Consider the following 21,208-nt stretch of genomic DNA (forward strand, 5'->3'; position numbering starts at 1 on the left):
GTTCCAGGTGGGTAGCTGTTTTAGTTTTTTCTATCTGTACCAATATGGAGCAGGACCTTGAAATGTTTATATCGCTAGCACACTCAACAAAAGGTGGAAAAGCTTTAAAAAAGGTAAAGGTAGTCCCCTGTGCAAGCACCAAGTCATTACTGACTCATGGGGGGACGTCGCATCACCATGTTTTCTTAGCAGACTTTTGTTATGGGGTGGTTTGCCATTGCCTTCCCCAGTCATCTACACTTTACCCCCAGTAAGCTGGGTACTCATTTTACTGACCTCGGAAGGATGGAAGGCTGAGTCAACCTTGAGCTGGCTACCTGAACCTGGCTTCTGCCAGGATCAAACTCAGGTCATGAGCAGAGCTTGGGCTGCAGTAGTGCTGTTTACCACTCTGCGCCACGGGGCTCCTAATGGAAAAGCTTTATGGATACAAAAAATGTAGAAATTTGAAACCAACATGTGGAAGTTCCCCTTTGCTTTGAGGGCTTGTTCTTTTCCTTGTAGGGAAAAATCTCTCACAAATTATTAATTTAGAACACACACACCCCTCGCACACACACCCCTCCTATCTTGTAAAAAAGCACTTAAGTGAACATTTTAAAAGAGACAATACATTGATTAAAATCTAAGAGTAACAAAAGAAATAACAGCGCAATAGCAGTCAATCATAGAACAGTAAGAACAAGAAACAACAAAAATAACAAGAAACAATAAAACCGCCAATCAGCAGCAAAAAACATTTAAAAGAGTAAATAAGAGAAAGGGTCAGTCTGCATCATATCAGGAAATCAGTTAATCTAATTATCAACTTTGTTCTTGAATTCATTTTTTATCAGAACTTAGTTCAAAATCATGCGAGCAAGATGAGTTTCCTGGACAGGAAGTTTCAAGGTTAGGACACCAAAAAAGCCCTTGTCATATGTCATCGAGTTGCTTCCAACTGATGGTGATGCTATGAATAAATGACCTCCAAAACATCCTATCATTAACAGCCTTGCTCAGATCTTGCAAACTGGAGGCTGTGGCTTCCTTTATTGAGTCAAGCCTTCTCATTTTCGGCCTTCCTCTTTTCCTACTGCCTTCCTCTTTTCCTAGCATTATTGAAAACTAACTTTTTTCCTACCCCTTTCCACCTTTTCTAGCATTATTGTCTTTTCCAGTGATTCTTGTCTTCTGTGATCACAGTACAATGGCTTCAGGGACAGGCTAAAGGAGACATGGATTGGAACCCATATTTGGTGACACAGTTTAACCTAGGAACAGTAGTTTTCAAAGACAGAGTCACATGGACGTGTTGATGTGGAAGGAATCCCTCACAGCTCTCCACCTGGCCACCTCCTCTGCCAGCTCCCCCCACCCCGTGTCCTCCTGCCTCTGCTCCCTCTGAGAGCCAAAACAGGCAAAACACCAGGAGCATGGAGGACAAGTACTGGTTTCCCGCAAGGTTCCATGGGAAGTGTAGTGAGAAAGAACCTCTGCCAGGGAAAAGAGGGAGAGAATCCCTCTTGTCCCTGGCAGAGGCTCTTTCTCTAGGCATCTCATCTAGTCCACTCAGCTCCCTCTCGCTGCCACCAGCTCCCCTCGCTCCCCTAAAAGCACTCCTCAGACAGAGGGAGCTGAGCGTGCTGGTGGCATCGAGAGGGAGCTGATTGCTCCAGCAGTGGTCAGAGGGAGCTGGCAGCGGTGATTGACTCCTTGTCTGTCTCACCACTGCCAGTGCGCTCAGCTCCCTCTGGCTGCTGAGTGCATTTAGGGGAGCAAGGGGAGTATGCTGGCAGCGGCGAGAGGGAGCCAAGCACATCACCAGCAGTCAGAGGGAGCTGGCAGCAGTGATTGGCTCCTTGTCCCTCTCACTGCTGCCAGTGTGATTGGGTCCCTCTGACCACCACTGGCACGCTCGGCTCCCTCTTGCTGCCACCAGCACACTCCCCTTGCTCCCCTAAATGCACTCAGCAGCCAGAGGGAGCCAAGTGCACTGGTGGCAGCGAGAGGGACAAGGAGTCGATCGCTGCTGCCAGCTCCCTGTGACCACCGCTGGCACAATCAGCTCCCTCTTGCCGCTGCTGGCACAATCAGCTCCCTCTGGCTGAGCAGTGCTTTTAGGAGAGCACGGGGAGCTGGCAGCAGCGAGAGTGAGCTGAGTGGACTAGATGAGATGCCTAGAGAAAGAACCTCTGCCAGGAAGAAGAGGTTATTCCGGCACACCCATTTCTTTTAAAACCATCCACAGCTTTTCATGGTCCACAGATGAAAGTTTTGCTTGTATCTATAAAACACAAACTTGTATTTTTCTGAAATTCTTTGGTATGCTCCAGTAACCAATGTTAATTTTACAATATGATCTCTTCCTTTCTGAAACCAGCTGGAACATCCGGCATTTCTTGTTTCACTTATGGTAAGAGTCTTTGTTGTAAAATTTTGAGCATCACTTTGCTTGCATGGGAAATTACTGTGATGGTCCGGTGGATGCTGCAATCTTTGATGTCACCTTTTTTTGGAATTGGAATGGAGATTGAGCATTTCCAGTCTGTGAGCCATTCTTCTCCCCCCCCCATATTTATTGGCATATTCTTGTTAATATTTTCTGCAGCTTGAAATAGCTCTATCGATATCCCATCTAATCCAGGTGATTTGTTTCTCTCAATTGCTTTGAATGCAGCTTTTTATTCACTTTCTAAAATTGCAGGTTCTTCATCAAAAGATTAATCTTTGAAGGAATCTGTCATCCTTTCATCTCTTCTGTACAGTTCTTCAGTGTATTGTTTCCATCTTTTCTTTATTTTCCCATCTTTTCTGTATTTTGTCCTGACCTAATAATATAATTCTGCATTGATATTTCAATATCCCAAGCTATAGTTTGAATTTCTCTCTGATTTCTTAAATCTTGTAGAAGAGATCTCTTGTTTTTCCTTTTGATGTTCTCTTCTGTTTCTTTTTACCGGTTACTATAATAGTTCTCTTTGTCTCTATGTGCATGTCTCTGAAAAGCTGCATTCTGATTCTATTTCTGTCACCTTTTATTTTTGTTTCTCATGTATCTTTAGCAATTTTAAGAATAATAGACTCATGGAAGGAGATGTTCGATATATTGTCGAAGGCTTTCACAGCCGGAGAACGACGGTTGTTGTGGATTTTCCAGGCTGTATTGCCGTGGTCTTAGCATTGTAGTTCCTGATGTTTCGCCAGCAGCTGTGGCTGGCATCTTCAGAGGAGTAGCACCAAAAGGCGGAGATCTCTCAGTGTCACAGCTACAGTCCACTGTAGCTTTCCATATTGTATCCCATACTATTTCCAAAGTCTTCCAATCCTTGCACTCAACTTTTTATGAGGAGCGGGGGTGGGGGGCAGGGCAGGGGAAGTGGTACAGAAAGAAGAGGAAAGCAGCTAAGTTTCCTTCTGTGAGTGGAACTGCATTTCCAAATCATGATGTAGAAATGCCTACTGAAATCAAAATTCTAAGTACTGAACTCAATTCTGAGAATGTTACTTATGCCACAACATTATGGAGATCATTGAGACTTAACTATACAGCTATGATGTTCAATCTCATTGTTTTACATGGATTTTAGGCATGTGTAATTTATTCTGTATTATGCCCGTTTCAAATTCTGTCTGTGTCAGCATCTAGATACTAGTTTGGTTAATACCATATGTAGCACTTTATATATTAAAAGCACTAAAGAAATTATTCACACACCACTTAGGAAGGCACAGTCCTATGGACTACATCAATGAAAGTGGTCTGTAAATTGTTCTGTAAACATCATTGCTTATACAAAAGCCATATATGGTTCCCATGATTTACATGTACCAAGCAACTACTGTAAAAGCTCTTAGGTCCATATACATGGGTAAGCTAAATGCTGTTGCTTTGCTAATGGTAAAATTGGCTCTCATTGCTCCCTGTTTTTTTAAAAAATTGTGACATTGATGAGTATTAACTAGTATAGGAATTTGCAAACTTCATTGAGAGAGAAAGACAGATCCATAGATGCATCTTCCTTAAAAAAAAAATGGGTACCATGTTGGAGGCCATGAAGGAATTCTCCTTTAGATGCATTTGTGTGGGGATATATCACTTAAGTCTACAGCAATTGTTTTCAAACAGCATTACCCACACTCAGTCCTGTACACCGAAGTGCATAAATATGTAGATATACAAATATGTTTTAATACCTACTATAATAATACCATAGACTTCACCACTATGTTGCCTTACCTGTTGTCTTAAATATGTGCTCCTATGAGCTACTTGTGCTTCATGTGGTCTAATGTCAGCCCTAGAATTGCTTATGTTCTGTTTCAACATTTCTTCAACTCTGTCTTGGATTCTTACTAATGCTATGTTTTTGTAAAATTGCATTTATTTACCCTATGGCATTGTTTATGGAAATGTCCTTGAAACTGACTGTACTAAGCTCACCTTTACCTAAAATCACACTGTGTAATCTGCCTTGAATCTCAATGAGAAAGGCAGACTACAAATGGCATTATTATTATTATTATTATTATTAATAATACATGCATAGTAAAAAAAATCTCTTTGAACATTTTTACATGTTTTGAATACACCTCTCAAGTCACTAAAAATGGCAGGTCTATTTCGAGGGAAACAATAGAGGTTGTGAAACTCACTCCCCCTCCCCATTCAGTCTAATACTATGCAGCTACAATATATGCTGAGTGTTTTCATTATTCCTTTGCTTTAATTGAATATTGGTTTTAAATAGTGTTGCCAACAGGCCAGAGAGAAATGCCCTGCCTCTTTAATAGAGGCTTAATGTGTGCAAATGGGCAGCTGCAGCTTTCATGGCACAGAAAAATAATATCACCTTTTAAATAACATCACATTAAGCCTCTATTAAAGGGACAGGGCATTTTTTTCCAGGCCAGTTGGCAAACATAGTTTTAAAGTGTCATTTTAATGGATTTCATGTGAGCTACCTTGGAAATCCGATGATAGGTACACAGTAGCTGACCTTATCTCACAAGTGGACTCCTGTTTGGAAAACAGAAGTTGGCACATTGTGAGCTGCTCTTCTTTGACAGAGAAAAAGCCACAAATAAAAGTAACTACATGGAAGAAAACTGAGTTCGTGTACCTGTTGGAAATGACAGAAATGAGGAATGCTAATGTAATGCAACTGATCTGTATAATTAGCAATTGGATTGGCATCGTATGCAAATTGTCGCTCAGCTTTGAGAGCCAGGAATATGACAGTCCTAGCTGCAGATTTAAATATAATTATATTCCCTGTTCCTATAACTTTAAAATAAAATTCAGCCAGATTAGAAAACCTAGACGACTTTTTCATCTTAGTAGGAGCATTTGAGCAGATGGACATTATGGATCAAGTCTCTAGAGGTGGACAATTACGGTAGCATCTCATTCTCAATAAAGGTAAGGTTAAATAGTGTTGTTTCTCTCCTGAGTCTCATATCACATTTTAATGGTGCCTAAGATACTGTTTGGGTCTGAAGGGACAGCCAATGGAACAACAATGGCTGCCTTTTCTCCAGAGAACTGTTTATGATAAGCTTAAATTCCACACAGACCTTTGCAGAATAGGGAGTGTTTCAACATTATTTTCCTTGTGTTTTGAGGCATGAATGCAGGCTTGGGTTCCTTTCTTATGACGTGCTGCTAATATTAAATGCTATACTTTGTGCACAGAGTCATGCATTTATGGAAATGCAGATGCTTTCAGTGGCTGGAAAAAGTAAGTCCATGAAAAATAAAGCCTTACACCATCTTCAAAAATGAGAATTTAATCTACCTGGGATGAAGGGAAAATGTTGAGTATAAAGAAGCCCAGATGCTGCCTTTCATGCACACACGCTTCTACCTCTATCCCTGAATAGCCTGATAGGATCTACATTTAGCCAATTCCATGGAAAAAACTGCTACATCAAACAGAAGCCAGAGGGATTTGTTATTTATGCTGCTTGTACCTGCACCCTAATGTTATTTTACCAGGAAACCTTGCAAATACCTGCCCATGTATCTTAAAGAGCTCCCTTTTCTCTGTGACTTATAGAAACAGAGTTAATGTATTTATCACCTATGAATCCAATCCCTCTTCCAAAGAGATGGTTTACCTATTTTACTGTGAAATACAGAGTTTAGAATTTCAGTTAATTTCCCATCAACCCTATTGGAGGTTAGGCTTAGTCACTTGCCTGAACCACCTAGTAAATTTACTGTTTGTGCCGGCATTTGAAAACCTGTGCTATATCCAATATAGAGGGAAATTTTATTTGGTTTGACCCTGTTGCCAAGTGAGGATCAATGTTTGTCTTTAGTAATGTGGGCTACGTTCAGAACCAGTTGCAAACACATTTCATTGTCTCTTGATCTTTTACTCTTGCACTAGAACCTGGGGATGTTGCCACTTTTAGCCATATATTGAGTTTGTCAACCACATCTTGCTGCAGATGCTTAGGTCTGCACAGGAGCTTACAAGGTACCAGTACTGAAAGCATGGACAGCCCCTGCAACAGACCTTTGATTTGGTCTCATTTATAGGCCTGATCTCATTCATTGGGTCCTTGACTCAACATATTTTTCAGGCTCAAGCTTTCATGAGTCAGAACTCCCTTCTTCAGATAGAGAGGAGTGGAGGTCCCAAAGCCTTTACAGCTCAATCAGGAGGTGGGAAGGGTAAAGCAAGCATACTGGCTGTATTGTAACATTGTATTTTTCCATCCTGACTCCCTCCTTTGCTTCACCCCACCCACTTCCCGACAGAGATCTGACCCTGAAAAATCTGTTGGACTCTAAGGAGACACTGGACTGAAATCCAGCACTTAGTTGGTGATGGACTTTCTTTAGGGCAAGGGAGAGTTATGGTTGCAGGGCAGACTGAGCCCACTGAGAGGTGCTGCAGCCTCGTGTGGCTTTGCGGCGACTGGCTGGAACTTATTCCCAATCTGGATTCGCCACCGTCGTTAAAGCCCCCGAAGAGGATCTTGCCCAGTCCTCCACGCCTTGGTTGAGTTGTAAATCCCTGCAACGCAGGTGGTATCCCGGTAGCTCCACTCGTAAGCAGAAAACCAGACCGCGGCGCCTCGTCTTCTAGGATCACCGCGTCTATATGTTCCTAGGGTCCTAAATCCATTATCCAGGAAACAAAAGCAAGCACAAGCAACTGTTCTCCCATCTCTGTGCCCGCCAACTAATCTCATGCATGATCTTTGGCCTATTTCGAAGTCACAGAGGGGAGTAAAACCCTATAGACTTAATTAACGAGTCTACAATACAATCCTGAGCAGCGCTACTCCAGTCTCAACCCACTGAAATCAATGATCCTAGAGTAACTCTGTTTAGGATTACACTGCTAGTCTTATCGCAAGAGTTATATCAGCCTTTCCAAGTGTAACTCTCCCCAGGATCTGATATGCCCTTTCCACAGATCTTGCCATAACAAAACAAATACACACAACCATCCTCCATGCAAAACCAACTAGCAGCGCTGCTACTGATGATATCCCCGCCCTTCCCCAACTAGCGCTTCAGTCTCCCGTCCCGACTTGAAAGTGGCTCTTCACTCGCCGGAGCGCGCACCGCGCCGTCCCCATTGGTCGCCGCGTAGGCACGTGCGCACCCGGGGGGTTGGGCTGGTTGGCTGGTCGGTTGCTAAGGCAACGGCGAAGAGCGAGGAGCCGCTTTCCTTCAGCCTCAGCCCTTTGCGAGCCCCCCGGAAAGCCGGGCATTCGGGACCGCGTGCCTCCTCTGCCCAGGGGTTATGGAGACTCCTGTAGCCCCACAGGCGCAGTGGCGGGTGCGGGAAGGCGGGCTGGAGGCGGCTCTGCAGGGACGCGTGCTCAGAGGGACAGGTAACGCTTCGCCTGTCTCAGAAATTCCTCGGACGGGGCTCGGTTTGCCGGCTCTTGCGGAAGAATGCGAAAGTTTTGAGCGTCGCTGGAGGGAAAAAGGGAGAGGCAGCCGGGCGAGGAAGGCAGACAAACGAGCCGCGAGGGGGACTTGCCGTTGCTCCCACCGTCCCTCCGCAAATGGCAGATGGGAGGATAATAATTGAGAATAACGAGTCCTTTCCTCCAAGCCCACGGGCCCGGGGTGGGGGGAATTGCGCGGCTGGCTGGGAGAGAACGGAGCCTTCGCCCTCCGTCGGAGCAGCTCGAAGTGCTCCGGCAGGTCCTGGCTGCTCGGAGAAAACGCTGCACGGAGGAGGCGGGGTGGAGGAGCAAGCAGCGCTCGTGGCTGCTACCGGCGTCTCCTCAGCCGGGGCTGCCACTCCTCCCTGCGTGGAAAGGGCAACCGGGGCCGCTTCGCCTGGGAAAACGTGCCGAGCAGGGCTTCCGGAGGAGGCTGCGGCGGCGCTAGTCCCTCGCTAGCCGGCGAGGTAGATGGTGCGCGCAGCAGCTCGGGAGGCGCCGACGGCTTCGAGCCGACAGCCGCGCAGCAGAGGCGGCGGGGCTGCGGCTTCTCCGGTCAGTGGCGCTGCTTTTTCTCGATCTGTCTGTATTCGCCTTCCGCTCCAAGTGAAGGGGAGGACAGCTCGACTTTGCCCGTCTCTGTCGGCGCCAGATCAACGAATGCGAGCGGATATATGTGGATGTTTCTTAACTTATAACAGGTTCACCATCTCCCCGCCCTTGTTGCCATTTTGGCTCGTTTCCCTACTTCGGTTGTGTATTTGCAAGCACATCCCTGAGACGATAAAACATGATTTTGATCCTATAAGAGAGAGGTTTTGTGCGTGTTTGGGATGAGCGGTCAAGAGTGGTAGCATGGATAGTTCTCATTGATGTATTCCCACCTAGTATTGTTTTGCCAGTAAGATCACTGTATTTTACGTATCTCAGTGTCTTTTGGTTCCTGGGATTCTTGCAAAGAATGCTGGAACAGAGGACCTTGATTTGATCCTGCACGCTGTTCTTATGTTTATTCTGTTTTGAAGAAAGAGTGCATACTTGAGAACCCTTACCACACATTAGTTATGCCTTAACTGTGGAGGACTTGTGTATGTGCTCTTTCTTCAAAAATGTAAAATGTATCACTGCAGAATGAACTTTAGACTCTTCTCCCCAAAGGACAGGGCAAGTCTGAATATATCTGGTGTCCAGACAAAACCAGGCTAATTCCTAATTATAAAGAAAAATAGTAATACCAACCACGCTTTCCTCCCTAGTATGTTGATTGTAATTCCTAAGGAACAGACTTTTTTGAGTTAGCATTATAGTTGGGCTAGAACATACTACTACATTTTGTCTCTTTTGACTCAATATTCATTAGATTTCATCAGAAATAACTTGCAGAAAAAGTTGAATTGTAGTAATTTATTTTTGTTTCTTTGCATCAGGTGAAAGATGCATTATTTAAGTGGATTTTAGGCCTAGATCCAGAAAATAAGACCTAGGCCGTTTCCACACACGTTGAATAATCCACTTTCAATACGCTTTAGTTATCCTTTAGAAGTGGATTTTTTGTTCCACACATGGAAAATCAGTTACAAATGTTCACTAAAGCGTATTGAAAGTGGATTATTCAACATGTGTGGAAACGGCCCTTGTATGCAGTTGTGTCCTTAGCATGCTCGTGGCCTTGTGGAAATCTGTTACGGTCCAGTGGCTGTGTTCCTGGCTTGGAATGGTGACTCTGTTGCCAGCCCATCATTGGCACAGTCTCAGCCTCACTGTACTGTCATGAGGATAAAATACTGGAGGAAAGAGCTGTAAAGTCTAGGATAAAATGAGATAGATCATCCATAGAAGCTTAATAACTCTGCTAGGAAACAAGGGAAGCATTTTTTAAAAACTGAAACCCTGATGGTAGGAAGCTACCTCTTTGTGCCACCTATATCAGTAGTCCCTTCAACCGGGCCAGCACACCCATTGAGGCAGGTCCAGCGCCTTGAGCACTGAGGCGCCGAAGGGAGCGCCAGAGGGGGGGGGCAGGGTAGCGCGCTGTGGAGCTGGTGGTGGCAGCGCTGGTGGCTGAGCGGGAGGGATGGGAAGCAACTCGCACGCCGCCCCAGCCGCCTGCCGTGCCTGTCCTACTACAGCCTGCCAGCCCTCCCGCTCCATGCTGCAGTCGCTGCCAACATGCGCCCCCGGCCGGGCACAGCAGCTGCGGGCTAGGTGCGACAGGTGACTGGGGCGGCATGCGGAACCTCCCCAGCCACCTGCCGTGCCTGACTGGGAGTGTGAGCAGCTTCCGCGTGTCATCCCAGCTGCCCGTGGGCCAATGGGGCCGGCTTGCTGCATGATGACATCACATGCAGTGACGTCATCATGTAGTTCGGGGTGTGCGCACACGCGCGTGTACTCTGTGTGTGTGTGTAGGGGCAGCCTCAGGCACCAGAAACCCTGGCGCCGCCCCTGCCCTTCAACTGCTATGTAGAAGAGCAGAGGATAACCTGATGTTAATTGTTGGTAGGAATTGGGCACACTGTATGATTACTCCCCCTTCCCTTACATTAATAACAATGAAAATATGTTCTAAATGTGGGACATGAAATATGAAGCTGCCTTATACCCAGTGAAACCATTGGTCTGTCTTGCTCATTAATCTTTAAAGACTGAGGTATCACTGGAATTCTGTTTTATTCTGATGCCTTCGTAGAATTTTATCTTACAATTTTAAATTTTTCAAGAAGGTTGTATCTTCAATCTATCTATAGTGTGAGAGATTAAAAACATTGTGGTATAATGGGTAAGGTTGTGCTTGACAGAAGATATTTGTGTTAAAATCCTTGCTCAGCTATTAGTCTTAGTGGAAGATGTTTTGCCAATGACTGTCTTTCAGTTTGAACTACCCAATAGGGTGTTGTGATGGTAAAATCTGTATTGATACATGATATTGTAACCTTTAGGCTTGCTTACTGTAACACATTCTACAGCGGCTGCAGTAAAATGCCACCTGAAAATTTCAATTAGTGCAAAATGCTTTAGTCTATTTATTAGTTAGTGTGATTTACTTTAACCTATGTTTCATCTATTTTGAAACTTATCTTGGCTTTCTCTTTGTTCCCAGGCTCAGTTAAAGCAGCTAGTTTTATTAGGATCCACATAACAGAAAAAGTATATCTTCAAATACTTACCTGTGTGCCACTTTATTCATTTGAGCAAGATCTCCTGGCAGTCAATAATAGGGTTGTATACATCATCGGCCCATTTCAGGGTGGGCTTCTGCAGGGAGTGTGTTGTGTGCTCCTGCCCAGTATACTGGAGGACTTCAGTGCTGCCTTGTTTAGGTAGAAAAGAGCAAGAATCCAGTAGCTCTTATAAAACTAACTAAATTTTTGGTAAGGTATGAGCTTTTGTGAGTCACAGCTCACTTCTTCAGATTGTAATGATATCGGAAGAAGTGAGGTGTGACTCACGAAAGCTCATACCCTACCACAAATTTTGTTAGTCTGATAGGTGCTACTGGACTCTTGCTCTTTTCTACTGCTACAGACAAACTAACATGACTACCCAGCTTGATCTATTGCCTTGATTAGGGGAAGCTTTGAGGGTCTCTGAGTGGTCAGTTTTTGATTGGGTGTGGTTATTTCTGCTTTTATGGATGAATTGTTGTGTTTAGTTATTCCTGGTTTTCTTCATGTTGTGTGTTATGTGTGAAGTGCTTTGTATCAGAGTTGAGGAAAGATGGACTACAACTAATTGACTGATTGAATATCCACTATTTTGAAGTTCTTGGATGAAGGGAATGATAACGTGGTGATAACTTTGTGATTGTGACTTCAGGAGTGATAATGATCTTGTATTTGGGGATGAGGCATTGAACTGTTCCTTTTTTGAAGCAGAGAATGTTTCACTTGAAACATTCAAGAGCAAATTTTGCTTGGTGGCATTGTTTCTTCCTGATTTCCCTTTTTATCTCCTCTACAGGGCCGGCGCGCCCATGGAGGCCAGGTAGGTGGTAGCCTCGGGCGCGAGGGCACTGGAGGGGCGCCGGAGGGGGTGTTGGGGGTGGAGGCACGCTCAGCGAAGCTGGCATGACTGGGCTGCAGCTACTGCTGCTGCCAGCCAGCCAGCCCCATGCTGCCGCCGCCGCCACATGCCCCAGCCAGGCGCAGCCTCCGTGCGCCGCCCCAGCGGCGGCTCGGGGCTTCTGCGCCCAGCTGGGGTGCATGGCGGCGGCGGTGGCATGGGGCTGGCTGGCTGCAGCTACTGCTGCAGCCAACCACACCAGCTCTGCTGCGCACTCCTCCGCCCCCACATGCCCCAGCCAGGTGCAGAAGCTACAAGCAGCTGCTGGGGCGGCGTGCGGAGCACGGAGAAGCTTCCGTGCGCTGCCCCATCCATCTTGCGCTGCGTGATGACATGACGTCATCTCGCAGTCAGAGGTGTGTGCGCGTGCGTAGTGCGCGCGCTCGTGGCCATGGGCTCCATAAACTCTGGCGCCGGCCCTGCTCCTCTATTAACATTTCACAACATTAGGAAAAGAGATGTGTCAGGTGAGAAAAGCAACCAACAAGTATTCCTTGGGAATATAAAGCAGAATCGGTGCTTACTTTATGAATCTTCTGATGGTCTGTTAATATCCTTTCTTAATTTATCAATGGATTTTCACCCATTGATTGTAAAAGTAAACAAAAAAGGTTTTACCACATGTACTCCATTCTATACTGCTCTGAGTGTGTGCATGCATGTGTGAGGTAGTAAAAAAACACCCCTTGGAAACAGTAATACAAAGGGACTTCAAGAGAGCAATGTACTTTTCTGCTTCAGAAGATTGTTCACACTGTCCTTACTTGCACTGGTTATGTCATGCTATCACAGAATGGCATAACATGATGTGACTGATGCAGTCTCATGTACCAACATCATGGCAAAAGCACTGAAGGGGACACACACACACACACACATATATATATTTCACATTGCAGCAATTTATGGATATTTGAAAAAGTAGCTTGTGCCTGCAGTGATGGAGTTGTGATATCAGGCAGGAACCTCTCTCCATATTACATACATATCTTCTGTAGCAGATTGATAAAGTGTGGAAGTAATATGTGCATTTAAGAAACTGAATATTGTACAATACTATGCTGGTGGTATGGAAGTACCAAGGTCTGGGAGTCCCAGGTTAAGTCTCCAGTCTGTTAGGGAAGCTCCTTTGTTTACCTTAACAAGTCAGTCTCTCTTAGCCTAACCTACCTCATGGGCAGGCTGTTGTGAGAATGAAATGGAGGAGAGAATGATATGTTTTGGGTGCCCAGTGGAGAAAATTGGAGTATCTTATATATTAATAGCCAAGTGGCCCTGATCTGAGTATACTTAAATCTGGAGATTGGAGCAATGGATGGACAAGACAGTTTTTCCAATACACCTGAAAAGTGGCCCAGGTTTGCAAAAATATCTGGAATCTGGATTAAAAAAAAAAAACAATGGGGGATTTTTTTGAAAAAAACCCTAAATGATAAAAGGAGTTCCTGTAATTTTAACCAGATCCTGTAATTTTAACCAGATACTGTAGCTAGGCCACCATAACTGTTCTGCCAGTATTCCAGACTTGGTTCCTGTCAGGAAAAGGCAGCAGGAGGGAGGGAGGTGGGGCCTTTTTCAGAGCTGTTTTGGCCTTTGAGGGAGGACTCATTGAGGCCAGCCCAGAAGCAGCCCCTGGGCAACTTATTACCACATGACTTGCATGACTCACCCAGGCCTGGCTGCTTGCTATTGGTCAATAGCAGCTGCACCCCATCAGAGGATGTGGGAGACCCAGGTTCGAATCACTACTCTGCTGTGGAATCTTACTGGGTGACTTTTATCCAGTCACACACCGCCTAGGGCCACCATTGTGGAGAAAGGCAGTATATAAATGAAGTAAATTAATAAAAATAGGTGAAGATTGGAATCAGATAAAATGTAAGTTGTTTATTGGGTTTGAAAGAGAGAAGGGCATAGGGAAAAGTGAACATATGGAGACTGCCAGGAGGAGGGAAAGAGGAAATATTGGAAGGGGATAAAGGGAAAAGTGCAGCACCCCCCTTAAGTCCTTGCAGGTTCCTCACCATGCAACTGGGCTTAGCTTAGCTGGTACTACTCAGTTGGACCATTGGGGAGAGGTTTACCTGGGGAAAAGGGAAGGGTGAAGACAGAGGGCTAGGCAAAGGTGGGAGGGAAGGAGAGAAGGAAGCAGGAAAAGGGGGAGAGCTATGGGGGCCAGGGAAGGGGAGGGGGAAATGACATGCCCTCAACAAGTTCTTGCAGTTCCCTCAGTTGTAAATGTCTATATGCTAAAGTATGTACTAGTGTAATGCTATTATTTTACACAGAAATTGTAATTTGTAGCATGACCCTGAGAAACTTGATATGCCTGGATTATTTATTTATTTGTTTATTCACATTACTTATAGTCTTCCTTTCTCACTGAGAGTCAAGGTGGATTACACAGTGGAAGTCAGTATGATCAACCCATGGTGACTTTAAAACTTGACTACTCTAATGCACTCTACAGAGGTCTTCTCTTGAAGTCAACTTGGAGACTTCAGTTGGTGCAGAACACCGCAGTTTGATTATTATTAGGAGTAGGGTTGCCAGTTCCTTGCTGGGGGCGGGGTTCCCCTGCTTGTACCCTCCCCCCTGCTTTCCTGGCTGGTGGGGGCAGGGGATGTGCCTCCTGGGATGTGCTCCCAGGCCATGCGGTGTGCTCCCACGCACTGCAGTGGCCCAGATTGGGCCTCTGTGGAGTGCTCCTCCCAGATCGGGCCCGAATCAGCTTGGATTGTCCCAAATTAGGCTCGATTCAGCCCCAAATTGGGCCTGAATCGAGCCTAATTTGGGACAATCCGAGCTGATTCGGGCCCGATCTGGGAGGAGCACACCACAGAATCGGCCCTGAATTGGCCCAATTTGGCCCCGTGGGGAGTGCAGGAGTGCTCCTAGGGCAGCTCATGGCCCGCACAGTGATATCACAACCCAACAAACTGCTAACCACAGGCCAGTTTTGCTGAGCTTTCTCAAGGGCGTCTCTAGCTACAAGAAACATGAATATACAAATCTTCAAACAAGGATGTCATGTTCCATGGTGTCAGGACGGGGCAAAGAGCTGCAGCATCAACTGGTTTCTGGATACTTGAAAATACAAAGGACAGTTTCATGCCTGGAAAGTAAGAGACTGTTTACTTACTTGATGACTGGGAGTACACTGCAGCTTGCTTATTAGCACTGTTGCACTTTCTGTATGCACCTATTGGAATATATGACTTACAGCACTGATTGTGCCTGTGATTGAACATTATGGGAGGGTCACACTCTTGTTGTTGGCAGGTTACTACCCGTGACAGCCTCTATCTAGTTGGAATCTCAAATAGTAACTTTATTGTTATAGAAAATACAGTAATTTCATTAGTTTTACAAAGAGATCATTATTCAAGTAAAACTGGAGAAAAACATAGTCACAATAACAGTAGTTGTTATTGAATAATGGATCAAAGTAAACTTATCTTGTCAATTAATAGCTATATAACTTCTGGGCAGAACTGTGCATTGGTGGTGGTGGAAGAAAGTGCCATCAAGTCATAGTTGACTTATGGTGACCCCTGCTGGGGTTTGCAAGGCAAGATACTCCCAGACACGGTTTGCAGTTGCCTGCCTCTGCATAGCAATCTTGGTCTTCTTTGGAGGTTTCCCATCCAATTACTAACCGAGACCAACCCTGCTTAGCTTCTGACAAGATCAAGTTTGCCTGAGTTATTTAAGTTATGGCAAACTGCATTGTATCTTGATGAATATACTTTAAAAACTGTTTTTGTCAAGATAATGTGAACATGAAGGTTCTTGGAGCGAAGCATCAGTGAGTGAAAGGGAGGGTGTTTAGTGTCCTGTATGTTCACTGATTCTCCTCTGCAAATGCTCCTGGGGTGGTTTTCTCCACAACTGGGCTTCTGTTGGTCTCAGAACCTGATTAAAGCAAAAGCAGTCTGTGACGGACAGGTATAGCTGCAGCTCCTCTTCTCATGGAGAGCAGCCAATGAGCTGGTGGAATGCTGGGTGTAGAGACAGTTGGAATCAGTTAAGGCAGTTACTGGGGGAGAAGGTTTTGGAGCGGCTAAAGGATAGCAGCAGATATTAGCTAGCTGTTAACACAGGCTAATATCTATTTTAACCATCCCTGGTATAAGTGTGGGGTTATAAATAAACTACTTAACAATGAAATAGATATGTATGTTTTATATCATTTTCTTCTGTGTTAACATATTGTGAAGAGAAGTAGCATTTTTTCTGTTTAACTTGGCTGTTGGTTGAGGGGAAATATCACACACAAACATCAACTGTTCTGTTCATATTCCCCTTCCAACAAATCTAGTTGTTGGAATATTAAACTCCCAATTTTACAAGCTGCTGTCCAATTGGTATTTAACACCACATAAACTGAATCAGATGAACAGGTTGTTGAGCCCTCTGTGTTGGAGATCTTGCAAGCAGGAAGGCACGACCCTACATATGTGGTAGGAATGCCATTTTGTTCAGGAATTTGGGAGAGTGGTTCACAAAGAGATATTCAACATGATGGGTCTTTCGTTGCCATACTCCCCAGAATTTTTCCTATTGGATTTTTGGCCCAACTCTGTGTTAGATAGGAATACCAGATCTCTTGTCTCGATATTAGTTGCCTCTGCTTGTCTGGTCATTGCTGGGAATTGGAAATCCCTCAAAGGCCCATTGATAAAAAAAATGGTATCAGAAAATCTGGGAACAATATTTGATGGGTAGGATTATGCATAATCTGTTTTTTGGGAACTTGCATATGGCAGTCCCTTTATTTGAATATGATGACATTTTAGATGTTTTAAATGTCAAAGAAGTAACTCACCCAGTGGAACAAAGTTTAAATGCTTGTTTATTGTAATTCTTGGGTTTTTAACAATTTGCCAAGAGTGGTTTTGATAATGTCTTTTATGGCTTAGTTTTAATCCCTTTCTTGTTTGTACTTTACGGTTTTATCATTTTTTGTATTAAATTTGGATTAAAAAAAACCAAAAAAAAACCTGTTCTGGTCATGACTAGTGGGCCTCCTTTAACTAAATGGTGTCAGTGTATAGAGAGAGTAAAAACTGAGCTGTCTTTTCCCAGTAGCCGTGGGCAGTAGCTAGCTGGGTGAGGGGTAGTGAATATAGGGAGCAGGCTACCAGTCTGGTGGAGTCTCTGGGAAGAAGAGAGAGAGAACCTGGTGTGGATTTGAGTCAAGGCTCTTTACCTGATAAATAGAGGTTAGACAGATGGTGTGTTGTGACTGCCCTTGATTGCCTGTGAAGCCCCAAACATGAATCAGTGGAGGCAGAAGGGATTGAACACTTTGATCCCGTTCACCAGTAGTTCCCTGCCCATGTCCCACCTTTGTGCTTGATTATGTGTTGAAGGCTCCCATGGTCCCCTCATAACATATCATTCCATTCCATTCTATGGGTCTGTTTTAAAGGCCAGTTAACCGTTAAGGAAACATTTCTTTAAAGGTACTCTGCGTTCCAGATCACATTTCCCAACAGCCATCACCCGCCATTATCTAAGACACCAAAAGTGATCCATAAAGAATTAATGAGCTTTATTTACAATAAAACCCAGATGCAGTGCCATGTTCCGACACATGCATAAAGATCAGCCATAGCAGAGAATCTTATATACTTTCCAAAGTTAATTGTTTACAGAAAAGAGAGAGAATTGTTATACAAAACTAGATACAAACAATTCTTTGGGATCAAATTCTTCAGGAGACATGACACAAAACAAGTCTGATTGACAAGACAGTAAACTCTCTCTGTAATATAAACATGTTCCATGTCTGGTGCCACAAAGGAATCTTGGGTGTCTTCCTGAGAGAGTGTTTATCCAAGGTAAATCCTTGAATACAAAGTCAAAACAAGAGAGGAACTGTCCTTGCAATAGGGCTTTCTAACCCTACTCAACCACAGCACCAGGAAGGAATCTGCTTACAAATAATAACTTTTGCCTTCTGTGCAACAGGTCAACTCCAATAAATGCTCATACATAGGTCTTTTAGAATATGGGTCATGGAAATTCCCTAACATTAGCACTGTAGTAGCAGTAATTAAGTTCCACCAAATAAGTATTAATTGGAATCAGAAGATTTATTTTTATTCATACCCTGCTTCTCTCCAGTGGGGATACAAAGTGATGTATAACTTCATTCTTCCTGCTTTCACTTTGTCATTGCAATAACCACTTGTGTGATAGATTCAGCTGAAAGAAAATGACTTGCCCCTGGTTACCCAGTCACCTTCCATGGCAGAGTGGGATCTAAGCCTGGTCTCCTAAGGAACAAAATTATTAGATCATAAACATTTGTTTTTGCTATACAGTTTGTTTATTTTAGTGAAATTTGCATTGGAACCCAGTGCACAATCACATTGGAATGAATGGAGTTTGAACAATGTAGTAAATGGCTATATGTTTAAGATGTTTATAGGTTGCTTTCCTTAAATTCCAAATGGTTTACATTTTAAAAAATCAAAACTATTTAAAAACACATCATATAAATCCACAGTACTTAGGAACCTTCAAAGTACACAAGGCCTTAATCCTTGTGGGAAAAGGGGCACCTCCACTGACTTCACTAGGCCATTAGAGGCCTCTACAGAAGCTGATGGTCTAAACACCCTGGTCTGATCATCCCCCTCAGGCCACACACTTCAGTGATTCATGGAGAAATGGGTGAAAGGTTGTCCCAGTTTAATTCTCTTAAGCTTAATGGTGGTCTTTTACAGAGCTCTCCAGCCTGGACTTCTCTTTTTTATTCTACATGGGGCTCATGGTTTTCAAAGCAACTTCTGGAATTTATTCCCCAGTTACCTAGCAAAATTCCAGATTAACTTTCCCCTTCTCTTTTCCTTATTTGTCTTTTAATATAAAGGTCACTTACTTTGTTGACTAGCTGAAGCATTTTCATTTGGTTTCATTGTTGTTATGGCAGTTCAGATGTAAATGTCTCCTTTTCCCTCAAGTGTCTGCTCTGCCCCTGTAATTATAATGTCTAGAAATAATTCTGGTAACGTTCAGAATAGTTTGGATGTGTATGTATTCAATAGTTTTGATGTTGTATTTAAGCCTGGCTATCATTGCTATTGTTATTTTTGTGGTCCTCTGTATTCTGTTCTCCTTGTTTTACAGAGTCTGTTCAAGTTATGGGCAGCCCATATTGGCCGAAAAACATTAATTTGCTTCTGTATTTTGCCTGTTATGATGAGGTGGCTTTTCCCTTTTCAGCTTAGATTAGTTTTGCACAATTTTGGACTCACTAGTGCAGCCCACTAATGATTGTCTCCAGGAGCTCTATAAACCATTTTGATAAAGTAGGTGGGTTGTTAACTACTTGATAGACCGTAATATGTAATGTATGTACTAGGTTTGGCGTGGGGGGTATGGGATTGATTAAGATGTATGTTCTTAGAGAGACCTCTATTATATCTAGCGCAAGTGTTGATAGCAGTAAAGCCTTTACTACTCTGTGCTGCTAAAGATTTTTCTTTACTGAGGAGTTGCATCTCTAGAGTTCCTCATCAAAGTTTGACAAAGTTCCTCATCAAAGGCTCCTAAGTAAGCTCAGTAGCTATGGGATAAAGGGCCAAGTCCTCTTGTGGATCGAAAACTGGCTAATTAATAGGAAACAGAGAGTGAGCATAAACGGGCACTTCTCACAGTGGAGGGTGGTGAGCAGTGGGGTGCCACAGGGGTCGGTATTGGGTCCAATGCTTTTTAACTTGTTTATTAATGATTTGGAATTGGGATTAAGCAGTGAAGTGGCTAAATTTGCAGATGACACGAAATTGTTCAGGGTGGTGAAAGCCAGAGAGGATTGTGAGGCACTCCAAAGGGATCTGTCGAGGCTAGAAGAGTGGGCATCCATGTGGCAAATGAGGTTCAATGTAGCCAAGTGCAAAGTAATGCACATTGGAACCAAAAATCCAAAATATAAATACAAGTTGATGGGGTCTGAACTGGCGGAGACTGACCAAGAGAGAGATCTTGGAGTCATGATAGATAACTCACTAAAAACGTCAGCACAGTGTGCGACTGCCATAAAAAAAGCTAATGCTATGCTAGGGGTTATTAGGAAAGGGATTGAAAACAAATCAGCCGGTATCATAATGCCTCTGTATAAATCGATGGTGAGGCCTCATTTGGAGTACTGTGTACAGTTCTGGTCGCCACACCTTAAAAAAGATATCATAGCACTGGAAAAAGTACAGAGAAGGGCAACTAAAATGATTAAAGGGTTGGAACACTTTCCCTATGAGGAAAGATTGAGGCGCTTGGGGCTCTTTAGCCTGGAGAAAAGACGACTGAGGGGAGACATGATAGAGGTTTACAAGATAATGCACGGGTTAGAGAAGGTCGAGAAAGATGTGTTTTTCTCCCTTTCTCACAATACAAGAACTCGTGGGCACTCTATGAAATTATTGAGCAGTCGGGTTAGAACAGATAGAAGAAAATACTACTTTACACAAAGGGTGATAAACACATGGAATTCGTTGCCACAGGAGGTGGTGGCAGCTACAAGCATTGCCAGCTTCAAGAGGGGACTGGACAAATATATGGAGCAGAGGTCCATCAGTGGCTATTAGCCACAGGAGATAGATGGTATTCTCTTTGTGGGGAGGTGGTGCTCTGTTGTCTTGGTGCTGGAAGGAAGGCAGTGGGAGGGCTTCTGGTGTCCTGGCCTCACTGACAGTCCTTTAGATGGCACTGGATTTCTAGCCACTGTGTGTGACAGAATGTTGGACTGGATGGGCCACTGGCCTGATCCAACATGGCTTTGCTTATGTTCTTATGTTCTTAGAGCACTTCAGTTTCTAAGGCATTTTAATCTGTTCTAGGGATGCCTGGGTATTATAGTGCAGCGACATCCTAACTGTTTCATACAGACTTGTATTAGCCTTCTGTTTGAAATTCTTTACAAAGAAATCACAGCAATGTTTTGCTTCACACTTGGAGCCTCTCTGCATGAGATCTCTTACATAAGGACACTTGAGAGTAGGGAGATGCAATGTTAGCTGGGAAGCATAGTTTAAAAAGACAGAGTCAAAGACTCTGTCAATTTCAACAAACTTCTCAAGAGGGTTTGTTAATTTCATCTTATCCTCCCCAATGGATCTGTCAACTTCACCTCCCCTTTGGAGAGGTGAAGATGAAATTAACAAACCCTCTAAGGAGCCTTCTCTGCCATCTCCTGTAGAGAGGTGAAATTGATTGAGCCTTTGGCTCTGTCTTTTAAAACTAT

Source organism: Eublepharis macularius, chromosome 2 (genome assembly GCF_028583425.1).
Source record: "Eublepharis macularius isolate TG4126 chromosome 2, MPM_Emac_v1.0, whole genome shotgun sequence".
In the NCBI taxonomy this organism is placed as follows: Eukaryota; Metazoa; Chordata; class Lepidosauria; order Squamata; family Eublepharidae; genus Eublepharis; species Eublepharis macularius.